Below are 19,545 nucleotides of genomic sequence, written 5' to 3'. Positions count from 1 at the left end.
TTAGAATCGCTTACAATGCGCACAACCCCGCGATGTTTTTCAGAAACCTGTCCTACATTGCCATTACATGTTTCCTGACCTCCCCAAGTTGACCAACCCGTGGTGCTTTATTCCATTCTTCATAGCCACTCGCTGCCTATCCTAATTCAGCCCCTCCGGTTCACACCACAACGTGATGTTTTTCTCACTCCTACTAGTGAATGGCCCTTTAGAAACCCTTACAATGCGCAACACCCCACTTTTTTTTTTCAGAAACCTATCGGACATTGCCATGGCATGTTTGCTCACCTCCCCATGCTGACCACCCTGTGGTGCTTTTCTCCATCCTACATTCCCACTCAATGCTTATCCTAATTCAGGCCCTCCGATTCACACCACCCCGTGATGTTTTTCTCACTCCTACTAGTGAATGACCTGTTAGAAACCCTTACAATGCGCACCAACCGGCGATGTTTTTCAGAAACCTATCCTACATTGCCACTGCATGTTTCCTGACCTCCCAGTGTTGACCACCCCGTGGTGCTTTTCTACATTCTTCATTGCCACTCACTGCCGATCCTAATTCAGGCCCTCCGATTCACACCACCCCGATATGTTTTTCTCACTACTACTAGTGAATGGCCTGCTACAAACACTTACAATGCTCACAACCCGGAGAAGTTTTTCAGAAACCTATCCTACATTGCCAATGCATGTTTCCTGACCTCCCCATGGTCACCAACCCGTCGTGCTTTTCTCCATCCTACATTGCCACTCACGGCCTATATGATACAGGCCCTGCGATTCACACCACCCCGTGATGATTTTCTCACTCCTACTAGTGAAAGGCTTGTTACAAACCCTTACAATGCGCCCCACCCGCGATGTTTTTCAGAAACCTAACATACATCGCTACTGGATGATTCCTGAGCTCACCATGCTGACCACACCGAGGTGCTTTTCTCCGTTTTACGTTGCCACTCACTGCCTATCCTAATTCAGGCCCTCCGATTCACACCACCCCGTGATGTTTTTCTCACTCCTACTAGTGAATGGCCTGTTAGAAAGCCTTACAATGCGCAACACCTGGCGATGTTTTTCAGAAACCTATCCTACACTGCCAATGCATGTTTCCTAACCTCCCCATGCAGACCACCCCGTGGTGCTTCTCTCCATCCTACATTGCACTCACTGCCTATCCTAATTCAGAACATCTGATTCACACGACCCCGTGATGTTTTTCTCACTCCTACTAGTGAATGGCCTGTTAGAAACCCTTACAATTTGCACCACCCCGGGATGTTTTTCAGAAAACTATCTTACATTGCCACTGCATGTTTCCTGACCTCCCCATCCTGACCACCCTGTGGTGCTTTTCTCCATGCTACATTGCCACTCACTGCCTATCCTAATTCAGGCCCTTCGATTCACACCACCCCGATATGTTTTTCTCACTCCTACTAGTTAAAGGCCTTTTAGAAACATTTACAATGCGCCCCACCCGCGATGTTTTTCAGAAAACTAACCTATATGCCACTGCATGATTCCTGACCTTGCCATGCTGACCAAACCGAGGTGCTTTTCTCCATTTTAAGTTGCCACACACTGCCTATCCTAATTCAGGCCCTCTGATTCACACCACCCCGTGATGTTTTTCTAACTCCTACCAGTGAATGCCCTTTAGAAAACCTTACAATTGTCACCACCCACAATGTTTTTCCGAAACCTATCTAAAATTGCCACTGCATGTGTCCTGACCTCCCCATGCTGACCACACCGCGGTGCTTTTCTCCATCCTACATTGCCACTCACAGCCTATCCTGATTCAGGCCCTCTGATTCAAACCACGCTGTGATGTTTTTCTCACTCCTACTAGTGAATGGCCTGTTAGAAACCCTTACAATGCGCACCACCCCGCGATGTTTTTCAGAAACCTATCCTACACTGACACAGGATGTTTCCTGACATCTCCATGCTGACCACACCGTGGTGCTTTTCTCTAAACTAATTCAGGCCCTCCGATTCACACCACCCCGTGATGTTTTTCTCACTCCTACTAGTGAATGGCCTGTTAGAAACCCTTACAATGCGCACCACCCCGATGTTTTTCAGAAACCTATCCTACATTGCCACTGCATGTGTCCTGACCTAACCATGATGACCATCCCATGGTGCTTTTCTCCATCCTACATTGCCACTCACTGCCTATTATAATTCTGGCCCTCTGATTCATACCACCCCATGATGTTTTTCTCACTCCTACTAGTGAATGGCCTGTTGGAAACCCGTACAATGCGCACCATTGCGCTTTTTTTTCAGAAACCTATCCTACATTGCCACTGCATGTTTCCTCACATCCCCATGCTCACCACACTGTGGTGCTTTTCTCCATCCTACATTGCCACTCAATGCCTATCCTAATTGAGGCCCTCCGATTCACACCACCCCGTGATGTTGTTCTCACTCCTACTAGTGAATGGCCTGATGGAAACCCTTACAATGCGCACCATTCCGATTTTTTTTCAGAAACCTATCCTACATTGCCACTGCATGTTTCCTCACCTCCCCATGCTGACCACCCTGTGGTGCTTTTCTCCATCCTACATTGCCACTCAATGCCTATCCTAATTGAGGCCCTCCGATTCACACCACCCCGTGATGTTGTTCTCACTCCTACTAGTGAATGGCCTGTTAGAAACCCTTACAATGCGTACCACCCAGCGATGTTTATCAGAAACCTATTCGACACTGCCACTGCATGTTACCTTGCCTCCCCATGCTGACAAACCCGTGGTGTTTTCTCCATCCTACATTGCCTCTCACAGACTATCCTAATTCAGTCCCTCCAATTCACACGACTCCGTGATGTTTTTCTCACTCCTGCTATTGAATGGCCTGCTACAAACCATTACAATGCGCACCACCCCGCGGTGTTTTTTCAGAAACCTATCCTACATTGCCTTTGCATGTTTCCTGACCTCCCCATGCACCCCAACCCATGGTGTTTTATCCATCCTACATTGCCACTCACTGTCTATCTTGATTCATGCCCTCCGATTCACACCACACCATGATGTATTTCTCACTCCTACTAGTGAATGGCCTGTTAGAAACCCTTACAATTCCCACTACCTCACTATTTTCTTCAGAAACCTATCCTACATTGCCACTGCATGTTTCCAGACCTCTAAATCCTGACCACCCCATGGTGCTTTTCTCCATCCTACATTGCCACTCACTGCCTAAGCAGATTCAGGCCCTCTGATTCAAACCACTCCGTTATCTTTTTCTCATCCTACTAGTGAATCGCCTGTTAGAAACCCTGATAATGCGAACCACCCCGGGATGTTTTCCAGAAACCTATCCTACATTGCCACTGCATGTTTCCTCACCTCCCCATGCTGACCAAACCGAGTTGGTTTTCTCCATTTTACGTTACCACTCAAAGCCTATCCAAATTCAGGCCCTCCGATTCACACCACACCATGATGTGTTTCTCACTCCTACTAGATAAGGCCTTTTAGAAACCCTTGCAATGAGCACCACCCCGCGATGTTTTTCAGAAACCTGTCCTATATTGCCACTGCATGTTTCCTGACCTCCCCATGCTGACCACACCCTGGTGCTTTTCTTCATCCTTCATTGCCACTCAATGCATATCATAATTCAGGCCCTTCAATTCACACCACCCCGTGATCTTTTTCTCACTCCTTCCCGTGAATGCCCTGTTAGAAACCCTTAAAATTCTCACCACCCGCGATGTTTTTCAGAAACCTATCCTACATTGACACTGCATGTTTCCTGACCTCCCCATGCTGACCACACCGTGGTGCTTTTCTCCATCCTACATTGCCACTCACAGACTATCCTGATTCAAGCCTTCCGATTCACACCACACCGTGATGTTTTTCTCTCTCCTCCTAGTGAATGGCCTGTTGGACACCCTTACAATGCGCACCACCCCGCTTTTTTTTCAGAAACCTATCCTACATTGCCACTGCATGTTTCCTCCCCTCCCCATGCTGACCACCCTCTATTGCTTTTCTCCATCCTACATTGCCACTCAATGCCTATCCTAATTCAGGCCCTCCGATTCACACCACCCCCTGATGTTGTACTCACTCGTATTAGATAATGGCCTGTTAGAAATCCTTACAATGCACTCCACCCCGCGATATTTTTCAGAAACCTATCCTACATTGCCACTGCATGTTTCCTAACCTCTCCATGTCGACCACCCCGTGGTGCTTTTCTCCATTTTTCATTACGACTCACTGCCTATCCTAATTCAAGCCCTCCGATTCACACCACACCAGTATGTTTTTCTCACTCCTACTAGTGAATGGCCTGTTAGTAACCCTACTTCTACTAGTGAATGGCCTGTTAGAAACCATTACAATGCGCACAACCCCGCGATGTTTTTCAGAAACCTATCCTACATAGCCATTGCATGTGTCCTGATATCCCCATGCGGACAACACCGTGGTGCTTTTCTCCATCCTACATTACCACTCACATCCTATCCTAAATGAGGCCCTTCGATTAACACCACCCCGTGATGTTTTTTTCACTCCTACTAGTGAATGGCCTGTTAGAAAGCCTTACAATGCGAACCACCCCGTGATGTTTTTCAGAAACCTATCCTACATTGCCACTGCATGTTTCCTGACCTCCCCATGCTGACCACCCCGTGGTGCTTTTCTCCATCCTACTTTGCCACTCACTGCCTATCCCGAATTAGGCCCTTCGATTCACACCACCCCGTGATGTTGTTCTCACTCGTACTATTGAATGGCCTGTTAGAAAGCCTTACAATGCGCACCACCCAGATATGTTTATCGGAAACCTATTCTACATTGCCACTGCATGTTTCCTAGCCTCCCCATGCTGACAAACCCGTGGTGCCTTTCTCCATCCTAGATTGCCACTCACTGCCTATCCTAATTCAAGTCCTTCGATTTACACCACCCCGTGATTTTTTTTCTCACTCCTACTAGTGAAATGCCTTTTAGAAACCCTTACAATGCGAACCACCCAGCGATGTTTTTCAGAAACCTATCCTACATTGCCACTGCATGTTTCCTGACCTCCTCATGTTGACCACCCCGGGGTGCTTTTCTCCATCCTACATTGCCACTCACTGCCTATCCTAATTCAGGCCCTCCGATACGCACCACCCCGGGACATTTTTCTCTATCCTACTAGTGAATGGCCTGTTAGATAGCCTTACAATGCGCACCACCCGGCGATGTTTTTCAGAAACCTATCCTACATTGCCAATGCATGTTTCCAGACCTCCCCATGCTGACCACCCCGTGGTGCTTTTCTCCATTCTACATTGCCACTGACTGCCTATCCTAATTCAGAATATCTGATTCACACCAGCCGTGATGTTTTCGCCCTCCTACTAGTGAATGGCCATTTAGTAACCCTTACAATGCGCACCATTCCGTGATGTTTTTCAAGAAACTATCCTACATTGCCACTGCATGTTTCCTGACCTCCCCATGATGACCACCCCGTGGTGCTTTTTCTACCCTACATTGACACTCACTGCCTATCCTAATTCAGGTCCTCGGATTCACACCACCCGTGATGTTTTTCTCACTCCTACTAGTGAATTGCCTGTTAGAAACCCTTGCAATGCGCTCTATCCCGCGTTTTTTTCCGAAACCTATCCTACATTGCCACTGCATGTGTCCTCACCTCCCCATGCTGACCACCTTGTGGTGCTTTTCTCCATCCTACATTGCCACTCAATGCCTATCCTAATTCAGGCCCTCCGATTCACACCAATCTGTGATGTTTTTCACACTCCTACTAGTGAATGGCCTATTACAAAGCCTTACAATGTGCAACACCCGGCGATGTTTTTCAGAAAACTATCCTACTTTGCCAATGTATGTTTCCTGACCTCCACATGCTGACCACCCCGTGGTGCTTTTCTCCATCCTACATTGCACTCACTGCCTATCCTAATTCAGATCATCTGATTCACAGGACCTCGTGAGGTTTTCTCACTCCTACTAGTGATTGGCCAGTTAGAAACCCTTACAATCCGAACCACCCCGTGATGTTTTTCAGAAAACTATCCTACATTGACACTGCATTTTTCCTGACATCCCCATGATAACCACCCCGTGGTGCTTTTCTCCATCCTACATTGCCACTCACTGCCTATCCTAATTCAGGCCCTCCGATTCACACCACCCCGTGATGTTTTTCTCACTCCTACTAGTGAATGTCCTGTTAGAAACCCTTACAATGCGCACCACCCCAGTCTTTTTTTCAGAAACCTATCCTACATTGCCACTGGATGTTTCGTCACCTCCACATGCTCATCACCTGTGGTGCTTTTCTCCATCCTATATTGACACTCAATGCTTATTCTAATTCAGGACCTCCGATTCACACCACACCATGATGTATTTCTCACTCCTACTAGTTAAAGGCCTTTTAGAAACCCTTTCAATGAGCACCATCCCGCGATGTTTTTCAGAAACCTATCCTACATTGCTACTGCATGTTTCCTGCCCTCCCCATGCTGACCACCGCGTGGTGCTTTTCTCCATCCTACATTGCCACTGACTTTCTGTCTTGATTCAGGCCACCCGATTCACACGACAACATGATGTATTTCTCACAGCTACTAGTGAATGGCCTGTTAGAAACCCTTACAATGGGCCCCAACACCCATGTTGTCCAGAAACCTATCCTACATTGCCACTGCTTGTTTCCTCACAGCCCCTTGCTGACCACACCGAGTTGCTTTTCTCCATTTTACGTTACCACTCACTGCCTATCCAAATTCGGGCCCTCCGATTCACACCACCGCGTTATGTTTTTCTCACTCCTACTAGAGAATGCCCTGTTAGAAAGCCTTACAATGCGCACAACCTGGCGATGTTTTTCAGAAACCTATCCTACATTGCCAATGCATGTTTCCTGACCTCCCCATGCTGACCACCCCGTGGTGCTTTTCTCCCTCCTACATTGCACTCACTGCCTATCCTAATTCAGAACATCTGATTCACACCACCCCGTGATGTTTTTCTCACTCCTACTAGTGAATGGCCTGTTAGAAACCCATACAATGCGCACCACCCCATGATGTTTTTCAGAAACTTATCCTACATAGCCACTGCGTGTTTCCTGACCTCCCCATGATGACCACCCCATGGTGCTTTTCTCCATCCTACATTGCACTCACTTCCTATCCTAATTATGGCCCTCCTCTTCACACCACCCGTGATGTTTTTCTCTCTCTTACTAGTGAATGGCCTGTTGGAAAACATTACAATGCGCACCACCCCGCTTTTTTTTTTTTTCAGAAACCTATCCTACATTGCCACTGCATGTTTCCTGACCTCCCCGTGCTGACCACCCTGTGGTGCTTTTCTCCATCCTACATTGCCATTCAATGCCTATCCTAATTCAGGCGCTCCGATTCACACCACCCACTGATGTAGTTCTCACTCATACTAATTAATGGCCTGTTAGAAACCCTTACAATGTGCACCACCCAGCGATGTTTATCAGAAACCTATTCTACATTGCCACTGCATGTTTCCTTGCATGCTCATGCTGACAAACCCATGGTGCTTTTCTCCATCCTACATTGCCACTCACGGCCTAAGTTGATTCAGGCCCTCTGATTCAAACCACACTGTGATGTTTTTCTCACTTCATCTAGTGAATGGCCTGTTAGAAACCCTTACAATGCGCAGCACCCCGAAATGTGTTTCAGAAACCTATGCTACATTCCCACTGCATGTTTCCTGACCTCCCCATGCTCACCAACCCGTGGCGCTTTTCTCTATCCTACATTGCCACTCACTGCCTATCCAAATTCAGGCCCTCCGATTCACACCACCCCGTTATGTTTTTCTCACTCTTATTAGAGAATGCCCTGTTAGAAAGCCTTACAATGCGCACCACCTGGCGATGTTTTTTAGAAACCTATCCTACATTGCCAATGCATGTTTCCTGACCTCCCCATGCTGACCACCCCGTGGTGCTTTTCTCCATTTTACATTGCACTCACTGCCTATCCTAATTCAGATCATTTGATTCACTCCACTCTGTGATGTTGTTCTCACTCCTACTAGTGAATGGCCTGTTAGAAACCCTTACAATGCGCACCACACCGTGATGTTTTTCAGAAAACTATCCTATATTGCCACTGTGTGTTTCCTGACCTCCCCATGATGACCACCCAATGGTGCTTTTCTCCATCCTACCTTGCCACTCACAGTCTATCCTAATTATGGCCCTCCGATTCACACCACCCCGTGATGTTTTTCACTCTCCTACTAGTGAATGGCCTGTTGGAAACCCTTACAATGCACACCACCCCGTTATTTTTTTTAGAAACCTATCCTACATTGCCACTGCATGTTTCCTGACCTCCCCATGCTGACCACCCTGTGGTGCTTTTCTCCATCCTACATTGCCACTCAATGCCTATCCTAATTCAGGCCCTCCGATTCACACCACCCACTGATGTTGTTCTCACTCGTACTTGTTAATGGCCTGTTAGAAACCCTTACAATGCGCACCACCCAGCGATGTTTATCAGAAACCTATTCTACATTGCCACTGCATGTTTCCTTGCCTCCCCATGCTGACAAACCCATGGTGCTTTTCTCCATCCTACATTGCCTCTCACAGCCTATCCTAATTCAGTCGCTCTCATTCACACCACCCCGTGATGTTTTTTTCACTCCTACTTGTGAATGGCTTGTTAGTAATCCTTACAATGCGCACCACCCCGTGATGTTTTTCAGAAACATGTGCTACAATGCTTCTGCATGTTTCTTGACATCCCCATGTTGACCACCCCGTGATGCTTTTCTCCATTCTTCATTGCCACTCACTGCCTATCCTAATCCAGGCCCTCCGTTTCACACCACCCCTTGATGTTTTTCTCTCTCTTACTAGTGAATGGCCTACTACAAACCCTTAAATGCCCACCACCCGGAGATGTTTTTCAGAAACCTATCCTACATTGCCATTGCATGTTTCCTGACCTCCCTCTGCACACCAACCCGTGGTGCTTTTCTCCATCCTACATTGCCACTCACTGTCTATCTTGATTCAGGCCCTCCGATTCACACCACACCATGATGTATTTCTCACTCCTAAGAGTGAATGGCTTGTAGAAACCCTTACAATGCGCACCACCCCGCGATGTGTTTCAGAAACCTATCCTACATTCCCACTGCATGTTTCCTGACCTCCCCATGCTGACCACCCCGAGGCGCTTTTCTCTATCCTACATTGACACTCACAGCCTATCTTAATTCAGGCCCTCCGATTCACACAACCCTGTGATGTTTTTCTTACTGCTACTATTGAATGGCCTGTTAGAAAGCCTTACAATGCGTACCACCCGGCGATGTTTTTAAGAAACCTATACTACATTGCCAATTCATGTTTCCTAACCTCCCCATGCAGACCACCCCGTGGTGCTTTTCTCCATCCTACATTGCCACTCACTGCCTATCCTAATTCTGAATATCTGATTCACACTACCCCGTGATGTTTTTGTCACTCCTAGTAGTGAATGGCCTATTAGAAACCCTTACAATGCGCACCACCCCGTGATGTTTTTCAGAAAACTATCCTACATTGCCACTGCATGTTTCCTGACATCCCCATGCTGACCACCCTGTGGTGCTTTTCTACATACTTCATTGCCACTCCCTGCCTATCCTTATTCAGGCCCTCCGATTCACATTACCACATGTTGTTGTTCTCACTCCTACTAGTGAATGGCCTGTTAGAAACTCACACAAAGCGCACCACACAGTGATTTTTATTAGAAACCTATTCTACATTGCCACTGCATGTTTCCTTGCCTCCCCATGCTGACAAACCCGTGGTGTTTTTCTCCATCCTACATTGCCACTCACAGCCTATCCTTATTCAGGCTCTCCGTTTCACACCACCCTGTGATTTTTTTTTCACTCCTACTGATGAATGGCCTGCTACAAACCCTTATAATGCGCACTACCCCGCGATATTTTTCAGAAACCTATCCTACATTGCCATTGCATGTTTCCTGACCTCCCAATGCTCACCAACTCGTGGTGCTTTTCTCCATTCTACATTGCCACTGACTGTCTAACTTGTTTCAGGCCTCCGCTTCACACCACACCATGATATATTTCTCACTCCTACTAGTGAATGGCCTGTTAGAAACCCTTACAATGCGCACTTCCCAAAGATGTTTTTCAGAAAGCTATCCTATATTGCCACTGCGTGTTTCCTGACCTCCCCATGATGACCACACCATGGTACTTTTCTCCATCCTACATTGCCACTCACTGCCTATCCTAATTATGGCCCTCCGATTCACACCACCCCATGATGTTTTTCTCTCTCCTACTAGTGAATGGCATGTTGGAAACCCTTACAATGCACACCACCGTGCTTTTTGTTTTAGAAACCTATCCTACATTGCCACTGCATGTTTCCTGACCTCCCCAAGCTGACTACCCTGTGGTGCTTTTCTCCATCCTATTTTGCCACTCAATGCCTATCCTAATTCAGTCCCTCCGATTAAAACCACCCCGTGATGTTTTTTTTCACTCCTACTTGTGAATGGCTTGTTAGAAATGCTTACAATGCGCACCACCCCGCAATGTTTTTCAGAAACCTGTCGTACAATGCCTGTGCATGTTTCCTGACATCCCCATGTTGACCACCCCGTGGTGCTTTTCTCCATCTTACATTGCCAATCACAGCCTATCCTAATTCAGTCCCTCCAATTCACACCACCCCGTGATGTTTTTTTCACTCCTACTTGTGAATGGCTTGTTAGAAATCCTTAGTATGCGCACCACCCTGCGATGTTTTTCAGAAAACTATCCTACATTGCCATTGCATGTTTCCTGACCTCCCTATGCACACCAAGCCATGGTTCTTTTCTCTATCCTACATTTCCACTCACTGTCTATCTTGATTCAGGCCCTCCGATTCACACCACACCATGATGTATTTCTCACTCCTAATAGTGAATGTTCTGTAGAAAACCTTACAATGCGCACTACCCCATGATGTTTTTCAGAAACCTATCCCACATTGCCACTGCATGTTTTATTACCTCCCCATCCCGACCACCCCGTGGTGCTTTTCTCCATCCTACATTGCCACTCACGGCCTAAGTTGATTCAGGCCCTCTGATTCAAACCACAGTGTGATGTTATTCTCACTTCATCTAGTGATTGGCCTGTTAGAAACCCTTACAATGCGCACCACCCCGTGATGTGTTTCAGAAACCTATCCTACATTCCCACTGCAAGTTTCCTGACCTCCCCATGCTGACAACCCCGTGGCGCTTTTCTCTACCCTACATTGCCACTCACTGCCTGTCCTAATTCAGGCCCTCCGATTCACACCACCCTGTGATGTTTTTCTCACTGCTACTATTGAATGGCCTGTTAGAAAGCCTTACAATGTGCACCACCCGGTGATGTTTTTCAGAAACCTATCCTACATTGCCAATGCATGTTTCCTGACCTCCCCATGATGACCACCCCATGGTGCTTTTCTCCATCCTACATTGCCACTCACTGCCTATCCTAAATTCGAACATCTGATTCACACCATCCCGTGATGTTTTTCTCACTCCTACTAGTGAATGGCCTGTTAGAAACCCTTACAATGCGCACCACACCGTGATGTTTTTCAGAAAACTATCCTACATTGCCACTGCATGTTTCCTGACCTCCCCATGCTGACCAGCCTGTGGTGCTTTTCTACATACTTCATTGCCACTCCCTGCCTATCCTAATTCAGGCCCTCCGATTCACACCACCACATGTAGTTGTTCTCACTCCTACTAGTGAATGGCCTGTTAGAAACCCATACAAAGCCCACCACCCAGTGATGTTTATTAGAAACCTATTCTACATTGCCACTGCATGTTTCCTTGCCTCCCCATGCTGACAAACCTGTGGTGTTTTTCTCCATCCTACATTGCCACTCACAGCCTATTCTAATTCAGGCCCTCCGTTTCACACCACCCTGTGATGTTTTTTTCACTCATACTGGTGAATGGCCTGCTACAAACCCTTATAATGCGCACAACCCCGCGACGTTGTTCAGAAACCCATCCTACATTGCCATTGCATGTTTCCTGACCTCCCAATGCTCACCAACTCGTGGTACTTTTCTCCATCCTAAATTGCCACTCAATGTCTAACTTGATTCAGGCCTTCCGATTCACACCACACCATGATGTATTAAAACTGCTACCAGTGAATGGCCTGTTAGAAACCCATACAATGTGCACTACCCCGCGATGTTTTTCAGAAACCTATCCTACATTGCCACTGCATGTTTCCTGACCTCCCCATCCTGAACACCCCGTGGTGCTTTTCTCTATCCTACATTGCCACTCACGGCCTATCCTGATTCAGGCCCTGCACTTCAAACCCCCCGTGATGTTTTTCTCACTCCAACTAAAAGGCCTTTTAGAAAACCTTACAATGTGCACCATCCTGCGATGTTTTTCAGAAACCTATCCTACATTGCCACTGCATGTACCCTGAACTCCGCATGCTGACCAAACCGTGGTGCTTTTCTCCATTTTACGTTGCCACTCACTGCCTATCCTAATTCAGGCCCTCCGTTTCACACCACCCGTGATGTTTTTCTCACTTCTACTAGTGAATGACCTATTAGAAAACCTTACAATGCGCACCACACGGCGATGTTTTTCAGAAACCTATCCTACATTGGCAATGCATGTTTCCTCACCTCCCCATGCTGACCACCCCTTGGTGCTTTTATCCATTCTACATTGCCACTCACTGCCTATCCTGATTCAGGCCCTCCGACTCAAACCACCCTGTGAAGTTTTTCTCACTTCATCTAGTGAATGGCCTGTTAGAAACACTTACAATGCGCAGCACCCCACGATGTGTTTCAGAAACCTAGCCTACATTCGCACTGCATGATTCCTGACTTCCCCATGCTGACCACCCCTTGGCGCTTTTCTCTATCTTACATTGCCACTCACTGCCTATCCTAATTCAGGCCCTCCGATTCACACCAACCCGTGATGTTTTTCTCACTCCTACTAGTGAATGGCCTGTTAGAAAGCCTTACAATGCGCACCATCTGGCGATGTTTTTCAGACACCTATCCTACATTGCCAATGCATGTTTCCTGACCTCCCCATGCTGACCACCCTGTGGTGCTTTTCTCCATCCTACATTGCTACTCACTTCCTGTCCTAAATCAGGCCCTCCGATTAACAATTCCCCGTGATGTTTTTCTCACTCCTACTAGTGAATGGCCTGTTAGGAACACTTACAATGTGCACCACCACGCTTTTTTTTTCAGAAACCTATCCTACATTGCCACTGCATGTTTCCTGACCTCCCCATGCTGACCACCCCGTTGTGCTTTTCTCCATCCTACATTGCCACTCACTGCCTATCCTAAATCAGGCCCTTCGATTCACACCTCCCCCTGATATTGTTCTCACTCCTACTAGTGAATGGCCTTTTAGAAAGCCTTACAATGCGCACCACCCAGTGATGTTTATCTGAAACCTATTCTACATCGCCACTGCATGTTTCCTTGCCTCCCCATGCTGACAAACCCGTGGTGCTATTCTCCATCATACATTGCCACTCACAGGCTTTCCTAATTGAGGCCCTCCAATTCACACCACTCCGTGATGTTTTTTTCTCTCCTACTTTTCAATGGTTTTTTAGAAATCCTTTCAATGCACACCACCCCGCGATATTTTTTAGAAACCTATCCTACATTGCCACTGCATGTTTCCTGACCTCCCCATGTTGACCACCCCGTGGTGCTTTTCTCCATTCTTCATTGCCACTCACTGCCTATCCTAATTCAGGCCCTCTGATTCACAGCACCCCGTAATGTTTTTCTCACTCCTACTAGTGAATGGCCTGTTAGAAACCCTTTCAATTCTCAGCACCAGCTACGTTTTTCAGAAACCTATGCTACACTGCCACAGCATGTATCCTGACCATCTTTGCTGACCATCCTGTGGTAATTTTCTCCATCCTACATTGCCACTCACTGCCTATCCTGATTCAGGTCTTCCGATTCACACCACCCCTTGATGTATTTCCCACTCCTACTAGTGAATGGCCTGTAGAAACTGTTACAATGCGCACCACCACGCGATGTTTTTCAGAAACCTATCGTACATTGCCACTGTGTGTGTCGTGACCTCCACATGCTGACAACCGCGTGGTGATTTTCTCCATGCTACATTACCACTCACTGTCTATCCTGATTCATGCCCTTTGATTCACACCACACCATGATGTATTTCTCATTCCTACTAGTGAATGGCCTCTTAGAAACCCTTACAATGCGCACCAACCCACGATGTTTTTCAGATACCTATCCTCATAGCCACTGCATGTTTGCTGACCTCCCCATCCTGATCACCCCGTGGTGGTTTTCTCCATCCTACATTGCCACTCACTGCCTATCCTGATTCAGGCCCTCGGATTCACACCACCCTGTGATGTTTTTCTCAGTCCTACTAGTAAATTTCCTGTTAGAATCATTACAATGCGCACCACCCTGCGATGTTTATCATAAACCTATCCTACATTGCCACTGCATGTTTCCTGACTTCCCCATGCTGATCACCCTGTGTTGCTTTTCTCAATTTTACATTGCCACTCACTGCCTTACCTGATTCAGGCCCTCCGATACACACCAAGCCGTGATGTTTTTCTCAGTCCTACTAGTGAATGGCCTGTTAGAAACCATTTCAATGCGCACAACAACACGATTTTTTTCAGAAACTTATCTTACATTGCCACTGCATGTTTCCTTACCTCCCCATGCTGAAGACCCCTGGTGCCTTCCTCCATGCTAAATTACCACTCACTGTCTATCCTGATTCAGGCCCTCATATTCAAACCACACCACAATGTATTTCTCACTCCTACTAGTGAATGGCCTGTTAGAAACCCTTACAATGCGCACCACCCCGCGATGTTTTTCAGAAACCTATCCTACATTGCCACTGCATGTTTCCTCACCTCCCCATGCTGACCACCCTGTGCTGCTTTTCTCCATCCTACCTTGCCACTCAATGCCTATCCTAATTCAGGCCCTCCGATTCACACCACCCCGGGATGTTGTTCTCACTCCTACTAGTGAATGGCCTGTTAGAAACCCTTACAATGCGCACCAACCATTGATGTTTATCAGAAACTTATTCTACATTGCAACTGCATGTTTCCTTGCCTCCCCATTCTGACAAACCCGTGGTGCTTTTCTCCATCCTACATTGCCACTCACAGCCTATCCTAATTCAGGCCCTCAGATTCACACCACCCCGTGATGTTTTTCTCACTCCTACTAGTCAATGGCCTATTAGAAACCCTTACAATGCGCACCACCCCACGATGTTTTTCAGAAACCTATCCTACATTGCCACTGCATGTTTCCTGACCTCCCCATCCTGACCACCGCGTGGTGGTTTTCTTCATCCTACATTACCAATCACTGCCTATCCTAATTCAGGACCTCCGATTCACACCAGCCGATGATGTTTTTCTCACTCCTATTATTAAATGGCCTGTTAGAAAAAATTGCAATGGGAGGCACCCCGTGATGATTTTCAAAACCTAACCTACATTGCCACTGCATGTTTCCTGACCTGCCCATGCTGACCACACCGTGGTGCTTTTCTTCATCCTACGTTGCCACTCACTGCCTATCCTAATTCAGGACCTCCGATTCACACCGCCCGTGATGTTTTTCTCACTCCTACTAGTGAATGGCCTGTGAGAAACACTTGCAATGCGCACCACCCCGCGATGTTTTCAGAAACCTTTCCTACATTGCAACTGCATGTTTGCTGACCACCCCATCCTGAACACCTCGTGGTGCTTTTCTAAATGCTACATTCCCAATCGCTGCCTTTCCTAATTCAGAACATCTGTTTCACACCACCCCGTGATGTTTTTCTCACTCCTATTAGTGAATGGCCTGTTAGAAACCCTTACAACGCGCACCACCACGTGATGTTTTTCAGAAAAATATCCTACATTGCCACTGCATGTTTCCTGACCTCCCCATGCTGACCACCCCGGGTGCTTTGCTCCATGCTACATTGCCACTCACTGTCTATCCTGATTCAGGCCCTCTGATTCACACCACACCATGATGTATTTCTCACTCCTACTAGTGAAAGGCCTATTAGAAAACTCTTACAATGTGCACCACCCCACGATGTTTTTCAGAAACCTCTCCTACATTGCCACTTCATGTTTCCTGACCTCCTTATCCTTACCACCCCGTGGTGCTTTTCTCCATCCTACATTGCCACTCACTGCCTATCCTGATTCAGGCCCTCCGATTCACACCACCCCGTGATATTTTTCTCACTCGTACTAGTGAATGGCCTGTTAGAAACCCTTACAATGTGCAACACCCACGTTGTTTTTCAGAAACCTATCCTACATTGCCACTGCATGTTTCCTAACCTCACAATGCTGACCACTCCGTGGTGCTTTTCTCCATCCTACATTGCCACTCACTGCCTATCATAATTCAGGCTCTCCGATTCAAACCACCCCTTGATGTTTTTCTCACTCCTAGTATTGAAATGCCTGTTAGAAACACTTACAATGCGCCCCTCCCCGCGATGATTTCCAAACCTATCCTACATTGCCACTGCATGTTTTCTGACATCCCGATGCAGACCACCCCGTGGTGCTTTTCTTTATCCTACATTGCCACTCACTGCCTATGCTAATTCAGGACCACCGATTCACACCAGCCCGGGATGTTTTTCTGACTCCTAATAGTGAATGGCCTGTTATAAACACTTACAATGCGCACCACCACGCGAAGTTTTTCAGAAACCTATCCTACATTGCCACTGCATGTTTCCTGACCTCCCCATCCTGACCAACTTGTGGTGCTTTTCTCCATGCTACATTGCCAATCACTGCCTAATCTAATTCAGAACATCTGATTCACACCATCCCGTGACGTTTTTCTCACTCCTACTCGTGAATGGCCTGTTCGAAACCCTTACAATGCACAACACCCCGTGATGTTTTTCAGAAAAATATCCTACATTGCCACTGCATGTTTCCTGCCCTCCCCATGCTGACTACCCCTGGTGCTTTTCTCCATTCTACTTTGCCACTTACTGCCTATCCTGACTCAGCACCTCTGATTCACACCACACCGTGATGTTTTTCTCACTCCTACTAGTCATTGGCCTGTTAAAAACCCTTACAATTCTCACCACCCCGCGATGTTTTTCAGAAACGTATCCTACATTGCCATTTCATGTTTCCTGACCTCCCCATGCTGACCAACCCGTGGTGCTTTCTACATTTTACATTACCACTCACTGCCTATCCTGATTCAGGCCCTCCCATTCACATCACAGCATGATGTATTTTTCACTCCTACTAGTTAATGGCCTGTTAGAAACCCTTACAATGCGCACCACCCCACGATGTTTTTCTGATAACTATCCTCATAGCCACTGCATTTTTCCTGACCTCCCCATCCAGACAACCGCGTGGTGCTTTTCTCCATCCTACATTGCCACTCACTGCCTATCCTGATTCAGGCCCTCCGATTCACACCACCCCGTGATGTTTTCCTCAGTCCTACTAGTAAATATCCTGTTAGAAACCTTACAATGCGCACCACCCTGCGAACTTTATCAGAAACCTATCCTATATAGCCAGTGCATATTTCCTGACCTCTCCATGCTGATCACCCCGTGGTGCTTTTCTTAATTTTCATTGCCACTCACTGCCTATCCTGATTCAGGCGCTCCGATACACAGCAACCCGTGATGTTTTTCTCAATCCTACTAGTGAATGGCCTGATAGAAACCATTTCAATGCGCACCACCACACGATTTTTTCCAGAAACTTATCTTACATCGCCACTGCATGTTTCCTGACCTCCCCAGGCTGACGACCCCTCGTGCTTCTCCATGCTACATTACCACTCACTGTCTACCCTGATTCTGGCTCTCTGATTCACACCACACCATAATGTATTTCTCACTCCTACTAGTGAATGGCCTGGTAGAAACCATTTCAATGCGCACAACACCGCGATATTTTTCAGAAACCTATCCTACATTGCCACTGCATGTTTCCTGACCTGCCCATCCTGACCACCCCGTGGTGCTTTTCTGCATCCTACATTGCCACTCACTGCCTATCCTGATTCAGGTCCTCCGATTCACACCACCCCGTTATATTTTTCTCACTCGTACTAGTGAAAGGCCTGTTAGAAACCCTTACAATGCACACCACCCTGCGATGTTTTTCAGAAACCTACCCTACATTGCCACTGCATGTTTTCTGACCTCCCCATGCTGACCACACTGTGGTGCTTTTCTCCATTTTACGTTTCCACTCACTGCCTATCCTAATTCAGGCCATCCGATTCACATCACCCCGTGATGTTTTTGTCACTCCTACTAGTGAATGGCCTGTTAGAAACCTTACCATGCGCACCACCCCCGATGTTTTTCAGAAACCTATCCTACATTGCCACTGCATGATTCCTGACCTCCCCATGCTGACCTCCCCATGGTGCTTTTCTCCATCCTACGTTGCCACTCACTGCCTTTCCTTATTCAGGCCCTCCGATTCACAACACCCCGTGATGATTTTCTCACTCCTACTAGTGAATGGCCTGCTACAAACCCTTACAATGCGCACAACCCAGTGATATTTTTCAGAAACCTATCCTACATTGCCACTGTATGTTTCCTGATCTCCCCATGATGACCACCCCGTGGTGCTTTTCTCCATCCTACATTGCCACTCATTGCCTATCCTAATTCAGAACTTCTGATTCACACCATCCCATGATGTTTTTCTCACTCCTACTAGTGAATGGCCTGTTAGAAATCTTTACAATGCGCACCACCCCGGTTTCTTTTTCAGAAACCTATCCTACATTACCACTGCATGTTTTCTGACCTCCCCATGCTGACCACACCGGGGTGCTTTTCTCCATCCTATTTTGCCACTCACTGCCTATCCTAAATCAGGCCCTTCGATTCACAACACCCCGTGCTGTTGTTCTCACTCGTACTATTGAATGGCCTGTTAGAAACCCTTACAATGCGCACCACCCAGAGATGTTTATCCGAAACCTATTCTACATTGCCACTGCGTGTTTCCTTGCCTCCCCAAGCTGACCACTCCGTGGTGCTTTTCTCCAACCTACATTGCCAGTGACTGCCTATCCTAATTCAATTCCTTCGATTCACACCACCCCGTAATGTTTATCTCACTACTACAAGTGAAAGACCTTTTAGAAACTCTTACAATGCGAAGCACCCCGCGATGTTTTTCAGAAACCTATCCTACATTGCCACTGCATGTTTTCTGACCTCCCCAGGCTGACCACACCGTGGAGCTTTTCTCCATTTTACATTGCCACTCAATGCCTCTCCTAATTCAGGCCCTCCGATTCACACCACCCTGTGACATTTTTCTCTATACGACTAGATAATGGCCTTTTAGATAGCCTTACAATGCGCACCACTCCGTGGTGTTT

This window comes from Cavia porcellus, unplaced genomic scaffold (assembly GCF_034190915.1).
Source record: "Cavia porcellus strain 051 isolate PalLab524CR breed Dunkin Hartley unplaced genomic scaffold, mCavPor4.1 scaffold_43, whole genome shotgun sequence".
Lineage (NCBI taxonomy): Eukaryota > Metazoa > Chordata > Mammalia > Rodentia > Caviidae > Cavia > Cavia porcellus.
Note: the sequence above shows the minus strand (reverse complement) of the source record.